Consider the following 19,667-nt stretch of genomic DNA (forward strand, 5'->3'; position numbering starts at 1 on the left):
TATCCATAGCCTCTCATGCAAACGGTTATCGAAGTATACTTTTCCCCATGTTTCCTAGCTATATAATGGAATTGGAAACCGTCCCTTAACTTTGCGACAATGTCCGTTACTTGACAAGGGCATTTTGATAATCCCCGCCACTCCCTCACACGCATTTGGCGACATCTTAGTCGTAAATCAACTCAGTCAGCTTCTCGATGATTTCCAAACTAACACTGTCCTATGATAAACACCAGTGTCTTTTATTTCATCACTTTAACACTATACTATATTTCTAAGTAAATGGTCACCTGTCTACTCCGCTTGTCACCTTTGAAAATTAGTCGCTTTGCATGTCCAAAACGGACCATTATGAAAATTTCGACTATCACATAATTACAATTATTTAAATTGTATTGTTGTACCACTTTTGGTAATCATCTGTTATAATATATAATATATATCTTATGTAATTTAATTTAAAATAAATAATATTTAATGAGTAATGAGCTAACATGCATTTTAATGCGCAATGAAAAATAAAAGTACACTTTTGTGGTAATTATTATAGTATAAAGTTAGTTTAGGAGTTAATTTGTTATAAAACATATATTTTTTTAAATATTTTGTGTTTTAAGAGTTACTTTTTTTAAAGTTTAATACAGAATCAAAAATAGAATAACTTTTTTAAATATATTATACCACATTAGTCATTAATTTATTATAATAACATCTATACTAAACAGAGTATAGATAACCAGCGTGCGTAATGTATAACTGTTATAATATAAAATAATGAATACTTTCAATTAGCATACGATTTCCTAATTTTGAATGATGATCACTCGTTTTTCAATTACCGTACTTGAATTAAAAATGATATCAATATTAATCAATTTTTTTTCGAATCTATTTAGGTAGATACAACGTACAATACATAAAATAAAACCACATACATACACATATTATCGTTGTAAAACCAATACATGATGTATTATTGCTCCGCTCAGAATTTAAAAAAACGTATAGTCTGATAAAAGATCATAGAATAGTTATTTTTCATTTTTTTTTTTGCTCGTTTTTTATGTGACATTGTATTATTTTAAGCACCTCAATTTATGTGAAAACACCTTTTAGAAATACCTATATATACATAGAAATAAATGGTTTATGACATTGTTTTTTTTTTTTTTTTTTGGTAATTTTGACTTCTGCAGTCATTAGCTGTGCTTGAATTACGTATAATATGACTGTATAAATATTTTATAATTTTTAATTTATATTTGATACAATATCTATGTATAATAACACATACAATATATAGAATACAAACAAAACATAGTCATACACTGATGACTCTTTTATAGTTTAGGTTCACTGATTAATTGTATTTAAATTGTTAAGAATGCGTGAATAAATAATAAATCACATTTTTTTTTTTTAATTTTTACGTCAAAATCGGTTGTAAAATCTATCGTGTTATTGAAAACAGAAAATTCACATTCTATGCACATTGCAATACAATCAATTTTAAAAAAACCCTTCATCAATTTTTATCTATTGAAAGGCTAAACCAGCTTATGTGGGAATATTCATTAATTACAGTTTAGTTAAATTATAAACTAATTGTATTATACACCTACCAATAATAGTATTGTATAAAAATAAATTTCCACTTTAATGTATTTTTATTTACGAGTTATTTATTTTACACTACTTTCGTAGGTAGTGTTTATAGTTATCATTACTTAACTCCAAGTAAATATTTCATTAGTTGTATTGTAGGTATTACAAGCTAAATACATTGCAAATCGTTTATAAAACATACCATTAATTTTACGATTCATATAATAACATATACCTTAATTTCAATAGACGGAATAGAAACCTATTGAAGTATATAAAAGGTTAGGAATACTGTATACAAAATTATTAGTGTTCCGGAGTGGAGGAAAAATAGCGTACGTGTATGATTTATCATAGTACGTATACGTCACTATGATAAATCGAGAAAAACTTAAGGGAAGAGTCTCGTAATTTAGAAAGAATGAAATGTGTATACACACTTTTAAAAATCCCACCATTCATGTCAATCAGTATAATGGTCACATACAATTTTACGAGAATAATGAAATAAGAAAAACATTATTAAAATCCTATTTAATAACTATTATTTTTAGATAATAAATAAACTGGCAGTAATATAAATGCATTTAATTTTTATTCATTTGATGTTTTTATATGTCTACACTTAACAGAAATTTTTCCGTACCTATTTTAATGTAAACTAGCTAAATAATTTTCTTCAATATCACATACCACATTTATTACATTATTTTAAACGCATTGTCAATTTGTGTAAATATAATAAAAATCAATTTATCAATAATTTAATGTTTTAGTATTTTTCATATTATTATCTTTAAACATTCATATAATATAGTTTTTTTTGTTGCCAATATCTTTATGATATAAAAATTTGTAATTTAAAATATTATTATTCAACATGAAAAAAAATATTTTTAAATTAAAAATATTATACATTTTTAATACATTTGCATGTGTATTAATAATTTATAGAAACACTGAATTTTTAAAGTAGTCATTGAATACTTTAATGACTATCTTATATATTGCATTTATAAATTAAACTCTACCTATTTAATAAAACTACGACCAAAATTTTTTAATAATATATAATATTGCCATAAATATATTACATAGTGTAAAATACATTCACATAAATATAATTTAAGCCCCATGTAAATACAACACATAATGTGATTCCATCAACTAATTTTTTTGCTAACTAACCATTTATATAGTTGTATTATAATATATATAGTTTTATATTATAATATGTTATATATAAAAATGTTTTGTTATAATTATAAATTAAAAATATACTATCTACAATCTAGGTATCGTATGTTAAATTATTGTAGAGAAAATTGAGAAATTATAAACAAATAGTTACAAATATTTGTTATAAACATAAATATACTTCAATGAATTCAGCTAATAATGTCTGATTTATATTGAAAAAAAATAAAAATGTTTACATAAATTCGCTTTCAGTTAATGAAACAGTTTTGATTTAAAAACTATTGGATACAATATTATATAACATATCTATAATTTTATTATAATAAACTTATATTGTTTGAAAATTGTATACACAGATAACAGTTTTTAATTATATATTTAGTATATCATGTACTTTGTATTTATTATTATATATTATGTTTTAAAGACACATCATAAAAGTATTTTTAATAAATTATTAAATAAAGAAAAATAGATTTATATTATATAATAACAATAACTTCCAATTTTTATAAGCATACAATTATATATTAAAAAAATCTAATAATATTGCTATGTAAGCCAAGGTCTCGTGATAAACTTCAAGTTTACTTTATAAAAGAATCGATATTTATTAAATTCAAAACGTATTTAGTATATACTTTAGTAGTACATTTCTATTTGTGGACATTTTAAAAGGCAATATATTCTGTATATTACAATTCCAATAGATATCATTTTTAATTGAGAATTTATCAAATTCAATATTATTATATTATTTTTTCAATAATATTATATATAAAACAAAGCACTTAATAGTGTACCCGAATAACACTATTATTTTTATAACACGTAAACAATTATTATACCTGAATGACAATATCATATATATCATATATTGAGTAATTTTACATTTCAGTCGCTTAAGCAAGTATTATAATACTGCAAGTAGTATACATAGTTTATATTGTGTCATAGATTGGTACTTTAAAACCTTTTAAAAAAAATATGTCATTGAAAATATTAATAAACAAAAAAAAATAGTGTCGGGAAAATACATAAAATAATGAATCAAATATAAAAAAGAACACGGAGAAATGGTTTACTCTCAGTATAACTGTTGATGCTGAACTCCATTTTATTAAAAACTTGTAATTTACATTTGCAATCAGGTGTGCTATTTAATCGTACAACACATCAATCTAAATATAAGTAAAACATAACCCGTTTTATCAGATACAACAGTTATAGTGTATCGTTATCAGCATAGATACCATATTATCAACCGTACTCGAGCGCGGTGCCTACTACAACTGTCTAAATGCAAACTGCGCGATCAATAATATATTATAATAATTATTATTATTGCGAAAACGCTACGTAAATATTAAACATGATGTGCACTGTTACGTAAATCTAATCGATAACTTACGATATGTATATATATGCAAAGCCAACGGTGGGTCTGTAGGTATACGCACGTAGTTCTATGTACGCATCGACTAAGCTCGAGTTCTACGTTTCATTTTTGTCGGTCACGCGTGATAATCGTCTGTAGATAGTTTAGTTCTTAAGTTGGTAGCTCACTGGTAGACAGATAGGTAGGTAGATAATATATTATATATACTATATGTCTATATAGGTATACGCACAGGGGCGACGACGACGACGATGTTTAGTCGTAAATTCGTCGTCTGGCGCTCGATTCGCGGCGGATACAGGTATTATAGATATAGAATATTTTGTTGCGAACCGCGTGTACGTGTATGAATGATTTTTAAAAAAAAAATGGAGGGAAAGGCGTTTTTAGTGATTATAATATTAGATTTTAAAATAATAAAATTATATTGTTATTCAACGACGAGAAAAATCAAAACTGAACGCGACGGACGGACGGAGACCGCGTGTCTCCGGGGACGGATATGCAGTGCCGGGGGACTAGCGTGCGCGTTTTAACAGTCCGGCGATTTTTGTTGGCTTCGACACGCAAATCTATAATACACAATTCAGTGGCGCCTAACCCGGCTGGCGGCGACCGCCCGCCCGTGCACGAAGAGGACCTATGGTCGGATGACGGTGGGGGTGTCGATGAAGAGGAAGGGGACGCGAAAAACAAACGACCGATTTTTGATAGCACACACACACACACACACATATATAATTATACTATGGCGATAGGGCAATTAGGTATTTGTATTTTCTTAGCGCGAGGGTGGTGGCGTGGCGGTCGTGGGTTCGGAAGGGTGTCGATGATGGCGGTTGAGGGTGGGCGAATTTGAATACGATAATTATTCGGGTAATATCTGCAGCCTATACCTGCGCACCTGTATGTCGCGCGGCAGCCAAACTCGTTCTACGGCCAAGGCGTTTCCAGATACCGTTTACGAGTGCTGCGCTACTACCTAATATTTACTACCACTAGCGTATAATGTGTAAAGTAAAAGTTTACGTACGAACACGCCATCTATCAACTAGCGCACACAATATACCTATATATGAAATAATGGAACATAATATTACACGTCACAATGTTGTAATGTAATAGAGATCATCATAGTATTATAACATTTATAACTACATTATTGTTCTTTATAACCTTGGTTTCTCTCAATATTGTATGTTATGAATATACAACATGACATACGACACGCATGTGAATTATAAGATACAATATACATATATATGTATACAGGTACTGTACATTTTTATGAAATTATAGCAACATACATACTACATAGTCGCAATCGGGTTACCATTCGGTCTGATTTTACCGAAACACTAATCGTTTTTAGAGCACGGTACTTATCCTATATATTTTTGAGAGGGACTGTTTTACTCCAAAAATGAATACCGTTTTCCTCAACTATTTAATTTTCTCTAAAAAAAGAAAAATAATTACTACTTTATATTTCCCTCCACATATTTTTTTTTTTTAACTACAATCGTGTAAATTTTTCTTTAAATATCATATTTTATTTTTTTTAAATATTAAAATTATATATGGTAATCCCGCCCTTTTGGAGAACAATTTAAGCTTTATAGAATATCTACATTCGAGTTATATTATAGCGTCTTCAGGTGTATACCAAACGAAACCCTTTAATCTGATCTTAAAATGTATTCCATCAACCAGTTAAAGCATACTTTTTGTCAAATACTTTCAAACAAAATCGCATTCAAATCCTAACCAGCTTATTATCTCACAACTAACCTAAAAGGCTAAAATACGCTTCCTGGGAATCCACCAAAATGATTTAATCAGATCTTAAACTATTATACTTAATCATCTAAAATGAACTAAATCATCAAAATATGTTTCAACCAAGAGACTTCCATTCCTTTCATATTATTCACAAAAATATTCTTGTAAATTAGTAAATGAATTATACATTTTACTGTATTTGCATAGATTGTTATTTTTCAAAATGACTCTATGTCTTTCGTATAATATATATATAAGGCGCATTTAATTACTAACACGATTTAAAGTATAATTAAATAACATAGTTAAAATAGAAAGATAATATTATGTAGTTATTAATATCAATTTTGCTATTGACATTTATTAATGAATACTTACTACCCAGTTTAACTATAATATAGTTTCTAATCCATTCATAATGGGAATAAATAATAAAATGTAATTAGTAAAATTGTATTATGTACATGTATTATCAAGGTGATAATGCTCTCGTATCACTGTTTTATTCATTTTATTCTAGCGAGTACTACTGAATATCTTTATAATATAATATAATAATTGCTATACTGAATAATAATAGATGCGTAGTAAATTTATAAATTACTTATCAAGATTCTTCTTATAGAATTTAATTTTTAATTTTTGATTCTTTAAGTACAACTGTATTTATTAATAAAGAACAATTTTATTTGTATATAATGAAATGTTAATCAATTTTTAGTATGGTAAAGTATAATTTATATAAAATATATATAATAATCTATACTGTAGCTGCAATCCTGCACAACTTACGATAACCATTATAAAAAAATAATGATTATAAATTAGCTATTTGTTTGTTATCATATTAAGTATACGATGGTATAATATCAAATCATTTTTAAAAAGCTTTGATGAAAATATGTTCAAGTAAAGTATAATTATATGACAATTTTCCGTTCGAAATTATTTACTATAACGTAGAAGTGGCACGTCATAGCTCTCAGAGCACGTGGATGCAGAAAATGTCCAAATAATTCATTCACGTCTCATGAACATCGACACGATTGCCACTGTCATTTGGCGATAATACGTGGGTATATACGTATAAATGACATAGGCTTATGGCCAACATCCACAACAATCTTCGGTCGCAATTAATGAGCCAACTGCCACACACGGATTTTCTTTGTTTCACGGCGTATTGCCGAAATATTATTATAACAATATACGAACGATATTATATTATATTATGGTTACTATTTAATACTTATAATATGCATTCGAATCATGCGTTTTATTCGCGTAAAAATAATTGCGTGTATGCATTTTACTGTGCTTGAATAGGTCATACGTATTTTCCGAAAATACGAAGTATGTAGCCTACAGTACAACTTCAAATTATATACGACGACGATACGCCGATGACACTATGAAAATATAATATACAAATCGCTAACACCGTAGAATAGTGACAAAAACTTAGTCATCTTTTCTAGTTTTCTGAAAGATAACTAAATACCTAACTTACGGTAAATTGATTTAAGACAAAATAATTATGTTAATCGTCATTTTTTTCAAGCTTATATGCTGTTGTTTTTGTTTCCTTCCTGTCAAAATTAACCCGTGTTTTCATTTTCTGATTACGCTAAAGTGTTTAAAATAAAATTGATAATAAAATACTTGTTCTTTTTCCGCTGTTGTTAGCGATTCAAACGTATATGGTATACTTGGTTTAGTCTTAAACAAAATTCTAATAATTCGTCACGAGTTGCATACGTGATGCGTCTGCATGCTGTTTATAATATAATACTGCAGACTTTTTCAATGAGTTTAAAATATATAGGCATACCGCATAATTAAATAATTTATCAATTTTGACGATTCACGTCGTTATAATATACTATAATATAATATATAATTTTGTCGGTTTTTCGTCAACATTTTAAGAAGATTAATAATTTTCTAACGCGAAACCTAAACGCACCCTTGCTTGCCCTTATTGTATCATTAACGACAACAAAATAGAATTCAACGTGGTCATTGAACTCAATAAACAAATCTGCAGATGGCATATTGTGTGCATTGTCATATTGCGTATTAAACACTCATTATTTTCCGGTTATTTACATTGCATGGCAATCCATCACCTATGCCCATAATATTATAGTAGTTTTGACGATCAGTACTCTAACTAAAATTGAATTTCCAAAGGTCGATGGTAATTAATGCTCCAATGTGATTGCTATTTCTGGATGAATTCATTATCATCATTCATCATAGACTAGGGTAATTAGATTTATAGTCTATATCAATTAATTGTTGACATTTAAACTGATATATCTCAATAAAAATTATTATTATTTCTTTGCCAATGCGTTTCGAGAAACATAATGTCGCTGCTATTAAGAATAATATTATCTTGGAAAATTATTTTTAAGTGAACTTAAATACCACTATCTGCTAATATATACTTAATAGTTGTATAAACAATCAAATGACAAAAAATAATTGAGTATAGTTTTTCATTTATGATAAAAAATACATAATATTATAGCTTTATATTTAATATACATACATACTACCTATATACTATACTGTGTATTACCGGTTAATCTAATTTACATTTTTTTTTAATCAATAAAATATTATTATCAGTCATTTATATATATATATATATATATTATAAACAATTATATACAATTATATACGAGACTCAGTAAGTGGATTTTCAAAAGATAAAAGGACAACAGTACTTTCAACGACTTTTGTATTCACTAATATTATTTTATTAATTAAAATTTTCATGCGGAATACCGTAGAAAATAATACTATTAAATAATTATGTTATACGTGACTAGTATAATATATATATATGTATATATAATATATATATATATTACCAACAATAGATTGAAGTGTGAATTAAACAATAGTATATGTTTCCAAATATACTATATATTATTCAGTATTAACAATATAATATAGTAATGTTTTCAAATAAATAGAGTAAATTAACTATTAAGATATTAAGTAGAAAGCATGTATTAATGTTATACAAATTATAATTTAATATAATTTTGAATAATTCTAATAATTAAAACTATCGAAATAAAACCAATAGTTTAGTCAATTAATATAATATATATATTTTACAATACAAGTACAAATAATAAATTAAAATCTTGGTATTGATAGTCAGTCCTCGAAAAGTTTAAGTGACAGTAATGTTTATATGTTTATAGATAAGTACCTACGCAATAATTTTCTAAAATAAGTTATTTTATACATTTTCACGGTTATAAGCAACAGCAAAGTTGCACTAAGTTTTGTTATTTAAAACGTACACAATCGCAATAGTGAAATCCTATTACATGCAATCAGAACGCAACCGTTGAAATAAATCATTGTTTTTGCCGGTTCCTATAATTGACATCTATATAATTATTTTATCAGTATATTGACAAGCTTTTATCCATAAGTTTAAATTAAATTAATGTCTAAAACACCGGTTTCCAACTCATGGGCCACAGACAGCATAGAACTGGGCCATGGAAAATATAATATTAACATTAACAACGTATTTATTTTAAATAATATTATTATATATTTTTATTATATAACTGATAATATTATAAATTTTATTATATGAATACGTACATACGTGTTCTATTAGTCATTAATGAACCTCAACGTTGTTATAAATTAATTAAAAATTATTATTTTAACCATAACAAAATACACTGAAAAATGAATGTAAAATAAAAATGTATTATATTAAATTCAATACTTTTCGAGTTATTCGATGTTGCAAAAGTTATTACATGTGGAAATTATTGTATTTGTATATGTTTGAATACATTACTTAAATCGTATACTAAGAAATTGTAAAACTAATTATGCATTTTAATGCGCGGTTAAAATCATAATTATGTAGATTAAGCTGGTTTTGATAACAATTTATTCACTTTTTTAAACTGAATTACTCTATACCTAAATTATTTTTAGTGATATTTTAAATATCCAATCATGTTAAAATTATACAAAAAATGACAATGATTATTATTAATAACCGTATAGTTGTATCCCAAAAATATCTAAGAAAAAAGGTCTAATGCAAATTGCGACGATTCTTTCGCGGCATATCTGAGTAACGGTCCGATTAATTTTTCCCCACATTCTAATATTATTATCAACAATAATAACGATTACAGTTTGCCATCATAATATAGGTTTATAACATTTTATCAAGATATTTCCTATCTTAGCTGATACAAAACACGGCAATATAATATATACGTAGGTATTTTGTAAAATTAATAACATTTTTAACCTACATAATATAGTAATGATGTTACAGACAGTCTTAAGTCTATACTAAAGTTGGAAGGAAAATTAAATTTAGATTATATAATTTAATATATCAAAAATGTTTAATTATTAAAATTTAGGAAGAAATTTTTACCACAGGACGCAACAAGTTGCCACTTTTATTTACTAGGTGTAGACTGTATAGATATTTAATAAGTTGACAATTATTACCTATTCATATCATTGTTATTATTATATTTTATATTTAAAACCAATAAAGGATCATTTGCATTCTTGAAAAATTATTTCATTAAAAGATATTACAATCTTTTTTCATTTAATTAACTTGCATTAGCTGCATTCAGAACAACTTAACGCAATGTCATATTATTATTGTTATAAACAAAAACGTTTACAAAATATTACAAAATTAAAACTAAAACTTTCTTATTGTTTTTTTTAAGCAAAACCAACAATGTAAATTAATTAAATATTAATTAAATTAATTATCTGATAGAACAAACAAATTTTCCTAAAATTCCCCAAATTTTCCCTGCAAATAATTCGTGTGAACAGTTAATGAAGTTAATAGTGTGAGCAAGTATGTGCATTTGCCAGCAAAAAGAGTTAAAACAGAGAATCCATCCTATAAATACCTAAATTAGTTGATTTACATAACTTAATTTTTGTAATTCTTCATTGATTATTACCAAAAATGTGATGTGTTTATATAATTTCCTAACTTACTTTTCTATAAAAGCATTCGTCATTGAAAAAGTTCCATTGATGGTATATTGGTATTTAAAATTGACATCTAAGATCACAATTGAATAAGAAATACTATCTAAAATTACCTACACTGATTTGAATTACCTCGTTTTCAATATATCAGATGATATAAAAATTATTATAAATCAAAATTCGAAGATCTTTTTAGAAGACATGTAATCTGGTATTAATATATATATATATATATATATATATATGCAAATTGATAAACCAAGTTAATAATCGATCTATATTTTTTTAACAATTATATAATATTGTTTTATTTTATTTTTAATTATCCAACATTTTATAATCTAAGGGTTAATATTGGAGAATCAACAATTTCGCTATTACACAGTCTTATGTTGTTATGAAATTTGAGTGATAATAATATACACTGTGTATAACTAATTATATTTGTATCACTTTCAATATCAGTAATCTAGGTATAACTTTTTTTTAATACATTATTTTGATTAGACATCTAAAAAAAAAAATTTTACAATAGATGTAAGTGTTGTAGGTATTTAATGGCTTTAATATAATATACTTAAATGAAGGCACTTCGGAAAACTATAATATAACAATATAATAAATATTCATTATATTTATATTTTAAAAACCTTGTGTATTCTAATACTGCAAAAATAATGTAAAATTGAAAAATATTCTGTATATTTAACGTGGACTAAATACATAAACATGGAAATTCAAACAAAAATTTAGACAATTAGTGAATATAAAAAATATTTAATACTTTACAAATAGAAATAATTAATAAGTTAGTTTATTTTATTTTTGTTTTAAGACTTATAATACTTAATTAATTAATTATAAATATATGAAAATAATGCCCAATTCCATTATAAAATTATAAAAAAAAACCATAAATGACAATTTACTATTCTCTGATAATTTTAAATAGTCATGAAACATTAAATCTAACAATTCTGAACAAGTAAATTGTTCATAGTGAAGGAAACCTGCAAATTATTACCTCGAAAGTTTGACATTTATGTCATAAGTTACAAATTCATAAGAGAAGAAAATAGTTTCAGTACATCTAAACTTAATAGTTAATAACGCCTATAATATAATCGTATTAACTTAAGATTACTTTTCTTTCGGATGCATCAATAACAATCAGTAACTTATAAAAGATAAAAACGACGATAAAATCGTACACAATTTTTAATAAATGTTGAAGGTCAATTTTGAATAGTTTAATACCATTATTGTTATCGTTTTGGAACATTTGAGTGAAATAGTCAATTATTTCCTCTAATTAATTGGAATAATATACGTCATAGATCATAAATTATTTAAAATATTAAATATACAATATTAATGTTTTATTGTATTTAAGTATTTAAGTAACTTGATGGTATGATAGTTTACTTAGTTCTGTTGACATAATACAGGTAAAAACACTTTTTATACCTACCTTGAATATTGTTTCGTAACTTCATATTTTAACAACTGTGAAATATATATTTCCATACATACCTAAAAAAAAAAAAATATATAAATTGTTAAAAATAATAAATATTAAAGTATATATGGTCAACATACTGGTATAAAAATTTCCAAGAAAATATCGATTACATTATTGAAACGATAATATTATATTTTAGCATAAAAATACTAATTGATTTTATAAATTAATTAATGTATTGATTACATAACTTTAATAATATAATACTTCATGTGAATTGAATACACAAATAAAAAAATATTATTTTTAGTTTTAATTAATTTGTATCTAATACACTATAGTAAGATATAATGATTTAATAATGACTATAATAAAATTGGTTCTGCTCAATTAATATTATTAAAAATAATAAATCGTCGTTCAAGGTTAGATTCGATCAACTTAACTTAAGATAAAGAATATACCAAATCAACTCTGATATCAGTGAAATATTAGGCATGATCAATAATCCAATCATTACATTATTTTCTTTTAACTTATTAGTAAATCAATTACACTACATGTCGATCTGGACTACAAATAAAGCACTAGTAAAGTTGTAAAATTGGCGATCAAGTTGTTAACCAAAAATACATCATACTACACTTTTAATAATTTAAGCGATAGTTAAAAGTATTTATTAAAATATACAATCATTATAATATATAGTATTATAGTATAATATTCTCTATTTACAGAAATGAAAAATAAGTACATATCTATTATTGAATTATTGGTTGATTTATAACTAAAAAACACATTTTGTTTTTAATGGGTACATCATTATTATTAACCGACAACTAAAGCCACACTTAGATATAAAAAGTTATGAACAATTTCAATAATATAAATTCAAAAATAGTTTTAATGCATTATCTTACTAAAAATAACATAAAATATGTTTATCTTAAACATATAAACGGAAAATAATTAATGGAATAATATATGGAAAATAATCAGTGAAATAATTAATGAAAAATAAATAACTTAAAATGTATTATTAATTTGAAGTCAGAGTAAAATTGAATAATTTTACTATCAAATTAAAACAATTAATAAGAATTAATGATTTGTATGTACTTTCGGTTTCAAAATATATTCTCATAGGTAAGTATTTAAAAGAACTTGTCACTTGATGAAAACATATATAATATACCCGAAAATATTTTAATGACTAACATATTATAATTATGCCACAGTAAAATTTCTGTTAACATATTTTAAATCAGTTTGATGCGTATGTCCAATGTGGCAATGTCCATTTGTCCATAACATAGACATGCGTAATACAAAGAGCAAAGCATCAAAGTTAATTTATGAAATTATAGGTACATCAAAATCTCAAGATAATAAAAAATTGTTTTCATTAGTTTGGAGCTATTCTTAAATACAAATAGAAATATATATTCATATTTTGTATCGCTGACTTGATCTTTATCATTCTACGAAATACCTATGTAATTTTATGTGATGATCTATATAACATATACACATGCTTTGATCATTTTTACATCTTCCGGGTCATTGAATAGAATCCCCATTTTTCTACTTCGTCCATAACATAAATACTAATTATTTATTAACAATGGACATGCATAGCCAATGTTTTATCAGTTATGTTGTGAATACATTATAGTATAATACAATTAATACAATCTGATAACAATAAAAATAAACTTCATTAAAATATAACTGATGCATCACTATTGTTTAATAATTCATTGTAAATTATTGAATAATTCATATTATGCATAAATATAGAACCAAAGGTACTGTAGCTACTATGTATAATAACATAAACTTGTAATCGATATAATTGAATACACCCTCAGTTACCTACCCAAAGTTTGATGGAAAAAAATACAAAAATGTTCATTACAATAACAAAATATGTTAGATTCTTAGAATATTTATTTAGGATATTTGGAATTGGTTTTGGAAAATACTTTTTTGTTCAGTGAAGATACTTAAAAAGTTTAATGTAGCTATCTATTGCCTGAAATTCTAGTTCTATCAGTATTTTTAATCGGATTTTTGTCTGTTGTTTTCCTAAGAAACAATAAAACTATGAAGTAGTTTTGAAGAAATAATTTATTTAAGTGATTTTAACAACACTCTACTGGTTTATCGAATGCATTAATTCTAAAAAATTCAAAAATTCTATTTCGAGGTGCAATTATTACGCAGCACCTATTCCGTTATAGAATAAATACAATAGTATCAACAATTCTTCGTTATGATAATATTTGAAAACTTAACTTTAAGTTAAAAAAATATGGGTTAATCTTCAGTTTAGATTAGTATAATTTGAAAATTGTATGTGTATCTTATTTATTTAATGTACATATATAAACAGAAATGTTATGTTTTGAAGCAATATAGTAAATTACTAATATTAAGAGGAGTCCATGAAATTATAATAAATACACATATTCAAAATCCAAAATCTAGTTATTTCTTTTATTATATGTAACATGCATAACAGTAAATAGTAAAATCCAATAAGGCTAAATATACCTAAACAATAAGTTATGGAAATAAATAGTTTTTACATTTTTAAAATTGTATAATTTTTCAACAATCAGTAACCAACAACAACCTATTACGAATCGTTATGTTCTTAAATCTTAAGTTTTCAGAATCATTTAACCTAACCTACATTCAAACCCCCTTCTCCCCCACACAAAAAAAAAATTAAAAAAATGGCACATACATATTTACTTTAGCTATTATTGCCAAACAATCTAGCAATTTTTTAAATGTCAAATATTTAATCCTAAAATATTATTATATAAATTTACGGAGTGTGGATGTAGTATAAACAGGCAACGCCATCTTTGCACCCTTTAGTAATGTTTGGATGTTTTTATTAATTCCGAGAGAGATCGCTACAAAACGCCTTTAAAGAATATGCGAACATCGCTAGGTGGCGTTGATGTATTGTAGCAATGAAGGAATTTTTATTTAAGTAATTTAAAATAGCTTAAATAAAAACATCCAATTATTTAAATTAACTAATATATGTCATGGTTTGTGAGATTTGTTTAAAACATAAATACCAATTGTATGTATTATAATAATTTACAAATACGTTTTTATAAAAACATTTAACATTGATAAAAACAAAATTAAATAAAAATAATTTGTTCATTATTAGTTATTACCTTTTCAAAACCTATAGAAAATATGTAAATATCTATTTTATATACTTACGTAAAACAATTTTCTTGATATAGACGTTTTACATTTTAAAAACCTTAAGCAGAAGTGTAAAATGTATAGTATGCATCAAGGGCGCCCATCTGTCAAAACCGAAGGGGGTGACAATCATAATTATAAGTAAATTTTCGTAATATTATCATTAGAAAAATTAATTTATTATTCATAGCTAAAATAATAACAATAATTTTACTATTCTAGGGGGGTGACATGTCATCCCTTGCACCCCCTAATGGGCGTCCTTGGTATGCATGTATTGACTAAAAACAACATATTATTTTAGTAGATAATAAAAGTTACTTCGATAGTAATGGTAACAATAATAAAATAATATTAATCCAAACGAATCAACCATAAACCAGACACTAAATTTCATCAAAAATATAAAAATTGAAAATATATTGTAAATTATTAATATATATCTGTAAGGAAATTATGGTATCTATCTAATAGAATTATGTTCTAAGTAAATCGTATTCTTGAAATTATTTTACTAAATTAATATCTATTATAGTAAATACTGAGTACTAACAAAATGTCCTAAGTTAAAACTAAAAACAATTTTGAACAGAAAAAATAATTTAGTGTACAGGAGTATTGTTATAATATAACATATTATACTTAAATCATTGTGTAATATAATTTATAATACTAATTTTATTTTTTATTTTATTGTAAGTAAAGGTACACAGTTTTTTTATATATATCCTTAACAAATCAATTGTTCTAAGTTATTTTTAAAATTGAGTATACATATTATTAAACCTTAGTTATGTTAATTTTTTTAAATAGAGAATAAAAAAAACAAAATTTATTTAACAGTTATAACTACTTGCAATACTAGAACATATGATTGGTGTTGTTTAATACATTAAAATTAAAATAAAACAGATTTCCACTATCAATTAATTTTTCAATATTATTATGTTAAAAACTGTTTTTATTTTATAAAATAATTTTATAATAACAAAACATTTGGCATTAAAATAAAAAATATTATTATACTTCTAAGAATTTAATTTAAATATTAATTTAAAAGGTAATTTTAATATTTACGAATTCGACACTATAGATCATAAATATTTTAAAAATTTTAAATTATAAAATTGAGTCTCACATTATATCTACAAGCTGTTATTATAATTTAATTCTACTATTATTTAAACGTCAATAACTATAAACATATGATTATTTTATCTCAAAATATAAAAAATATCATGGCAACACGGAAGAATAACTGGTATTAACGTGTAGCAATGCAGTATAAAAGCGGTTGAGTATCAAATATGTATGATGCTCATTGTAGTCAACTTATTAAATTGTATTTAAGTAATAAATAAACATTTATAAATATATTATTATTCAATAAATGCTTACAATGATTGAATGATTCCAGTATTCTCTGAAATGAAGTATTGAACACCTATTTTAACTTACGATTTTTTTTTTCAATTATTATATTTTTTTGACGCTAAAAAGCGGTATTTATTCAAAATATAGTTTTTCATTTTATAAAATTGCACCCATTATAATTTATAACACACGTTAAAACGAATAAAACATTTAAATCTGACTAATTTATATTTAAAATATTTTTGAGTAAACAATTTAGGCGAATAAAGAAGAATTTACAAAAATTTTGACTTTACCAATATCAATTATAATGAAATATTATTAACAAAGTTAATTGATGCAAATATTTTAATTTCAAAATAAGTAAGTTTTTTGTAGACTCCCTACAAAGTATAATTTACTTGAAAAGTTCCATACAATACAAATCTGGTATTTACAAACAATAGTAAACAATAATTTATTATGAAGTATGCCATTATGGCGCAAGTGTGATAAATTAATATTTAGTTTTGATAACTTGAATAATTAGATTTATATTATAATACTCAGTATGATTGTTAAATAACTATTAGAGAAAACAAGTCTATGTTTTAACCTTTAATAAACTAAAAAAAAAACTTTGTGATGCATTTAATTTGATTATAAAATATATGAAATTAAGTTCAATTTTTTTGTTGGTATCCATCGCTTAAATACACAAACTTAGTAATAAAATATGTTTTGAAAAATGTTTACGTTTTACCATTTACTGGATAAATAACTATTGTATATTTTGTAAATAATAAAAGCTCAAGCATAAAACATATTTTTACTATACAAATAACTACATTTATTCATAAAATATTTGATACCATATGAATAAATTTAAGTAGGTACAGATAATACGTTTATAAAGATTTAGGTCTTTGATTCAAGAAAAAAAAAGACTTGTACTATAATATTGAAGTGTATAATGTAACCTCTTCTCATATTGTCTAAATGCTTATAATATTATTGCGTAAGTTATATTTTTCAAAAGTGGAATACATACTTTACATCCATCAACGATATTATTATATCTAAATAAATAAACTATTATATAAAAGTTAATCATATTATTGCATGCAATTCTCGTTTTCGATTCTAAGCTAACGAAACGCAGAAGTACTATCGATTTTTCAATTATGTATTTACTTTGAAAACTATTTTTATGACAATAAAAGTGCTTCCTATATTGTATAAACCCTGCAACTTTAGGTACATATTGCATAATTGTAAGAAATTTAATGTAGTATTTTTCAGATAATGTTACAAATTTCAATGTAATAAGAAAAAAATGTGTTTTATACATTTATTAACAAATAGTAAAAAGTTCTATTTTAAAAATGTATTTTTTTGTAACCATTATTGCTGTATGAACTCTATAAAAATTTAAAATGTAGTAAATATTTATAATTAGATAGCTTATTAGTTTGTCTATTTCAATAAAATTATTACATAATATACATATCTATAATTGTTTTTACATACATAATACACATTTTTATTATTGGGTCTTTCTACTTATTAACTCATTTATTTAATGGACTCAAATGATATTCTGGTTCTAAAGTAACTCAAATAAGCGGCGACTACTATATAATGTATAAAATCCTAATAAATTGTGTCCTTATTTTACTAAATCCATTTGTTCACTTCAATGAACAATAGAAATAATCATTAAGCTTTAATTGTACATTTAATGATCGATTAATTATACACGATATAATAGGAATTAGTACTTAAAATACAATTCTAAAACGTTTGAAATAAATATTAATATTGTTAAAAGTCAATTGTAAGCTCATCAATATTTTTCAAGTAGTATACATTTAACAAGTAAACTTGGGTCTGATTATCTATTTAAAATAAAATGTATACAATTATTAGCCTCCAACTTTTAATTTTGATCTAGGTACTGTCTTTAGTTTTTTTTTTAGTATCATTTACAACCCATAACAATATAACATCCTAAATCTTATCCATCAAAATCTAGACCAAAATGTACATTAAAGTGCCTTTGAAAATTGAATAACTTATTTTTTAATTGTAATTATTACTAACATACATCTAATTTATAGGATATACTATATCATACTAATAAGTGGTGTTCAGGACTGCTTGCATTTACATGTTTTTTTGTAGTGGTCGTAGATTATTCTAGGCGAGTTATAAATTTGTTTTATGAAATGGCGAAACCAAATACTAAGTTTAAATTTGCATATTTTTGCATATCTCGTAATATTTTAGGGAAAATGTATATTTGAGTAATTTTCAACATATCTATGCATATTTTTTATTTTTTAAATTTATATGTACGTACAGTATAATTGTCGGAAAAAATCATATTATTTTATATATTATTATTAAATTAAGGTCGTGGTCAGTTATTGTATCTGACTCGTACGGTCTGTTTACAATACTTTCTTTATCGCTAGAATTAACCTTTTTATTGACAATATCGACAATTTTATAGTTGTGGTAAAACCTAATGACATCTACTATCTAGATTCTAAATTGTACGACGAAATGACAATTAGTATGTGTTCATTCGTTAAT

The 19,667-nt window shown here is 24.5% G+C and overlaps 1 protein-coding gene across 2 annotated transcripts in view; it reads right to left on the bottom strand.

Moving 5' to 3' along the window:
* Positions 1-19,667, bottom strand: part of LOC132923469 (solute carrier family 12 member 6) — a 253,901-nt gene that overhangs the window by 174,114 nt on the left and 60,120 nt on the right. Inside the window, exon 1 of one of the 2 annotated variants that reach the window (XM_060987487.1) lies at positions 4,217-4,449. The exons of the other annotated variant lie outside the window; for it this stretch is intronic. The gene's annotated coding sequence lies outside the window, so the exon portion shown is untranslated. Of the gene's footprint in view, positions 1-4,216; positions 4,450-19,667 lie in introns of those variants that run through there. 2 annotated transcript variants of the gene reach the window in all.

The sequence above is a fragment of the Rhopalosiphum padi genome, chromosome 2, assembly GCF_020882245.1.
Source record: "Rhopalosiphum padi isolate XX-2018 chromosome 2, ASM2088224v1, whole genome shotgun sequence".
In the NCBI taxonomy this organism is placed as follows: Eukaryota; Metazoa; Arthropoda; class Insecta; order Hemiptera; family Aphididae; genus Rhopalosiphum; species Rhopalosiphum padi.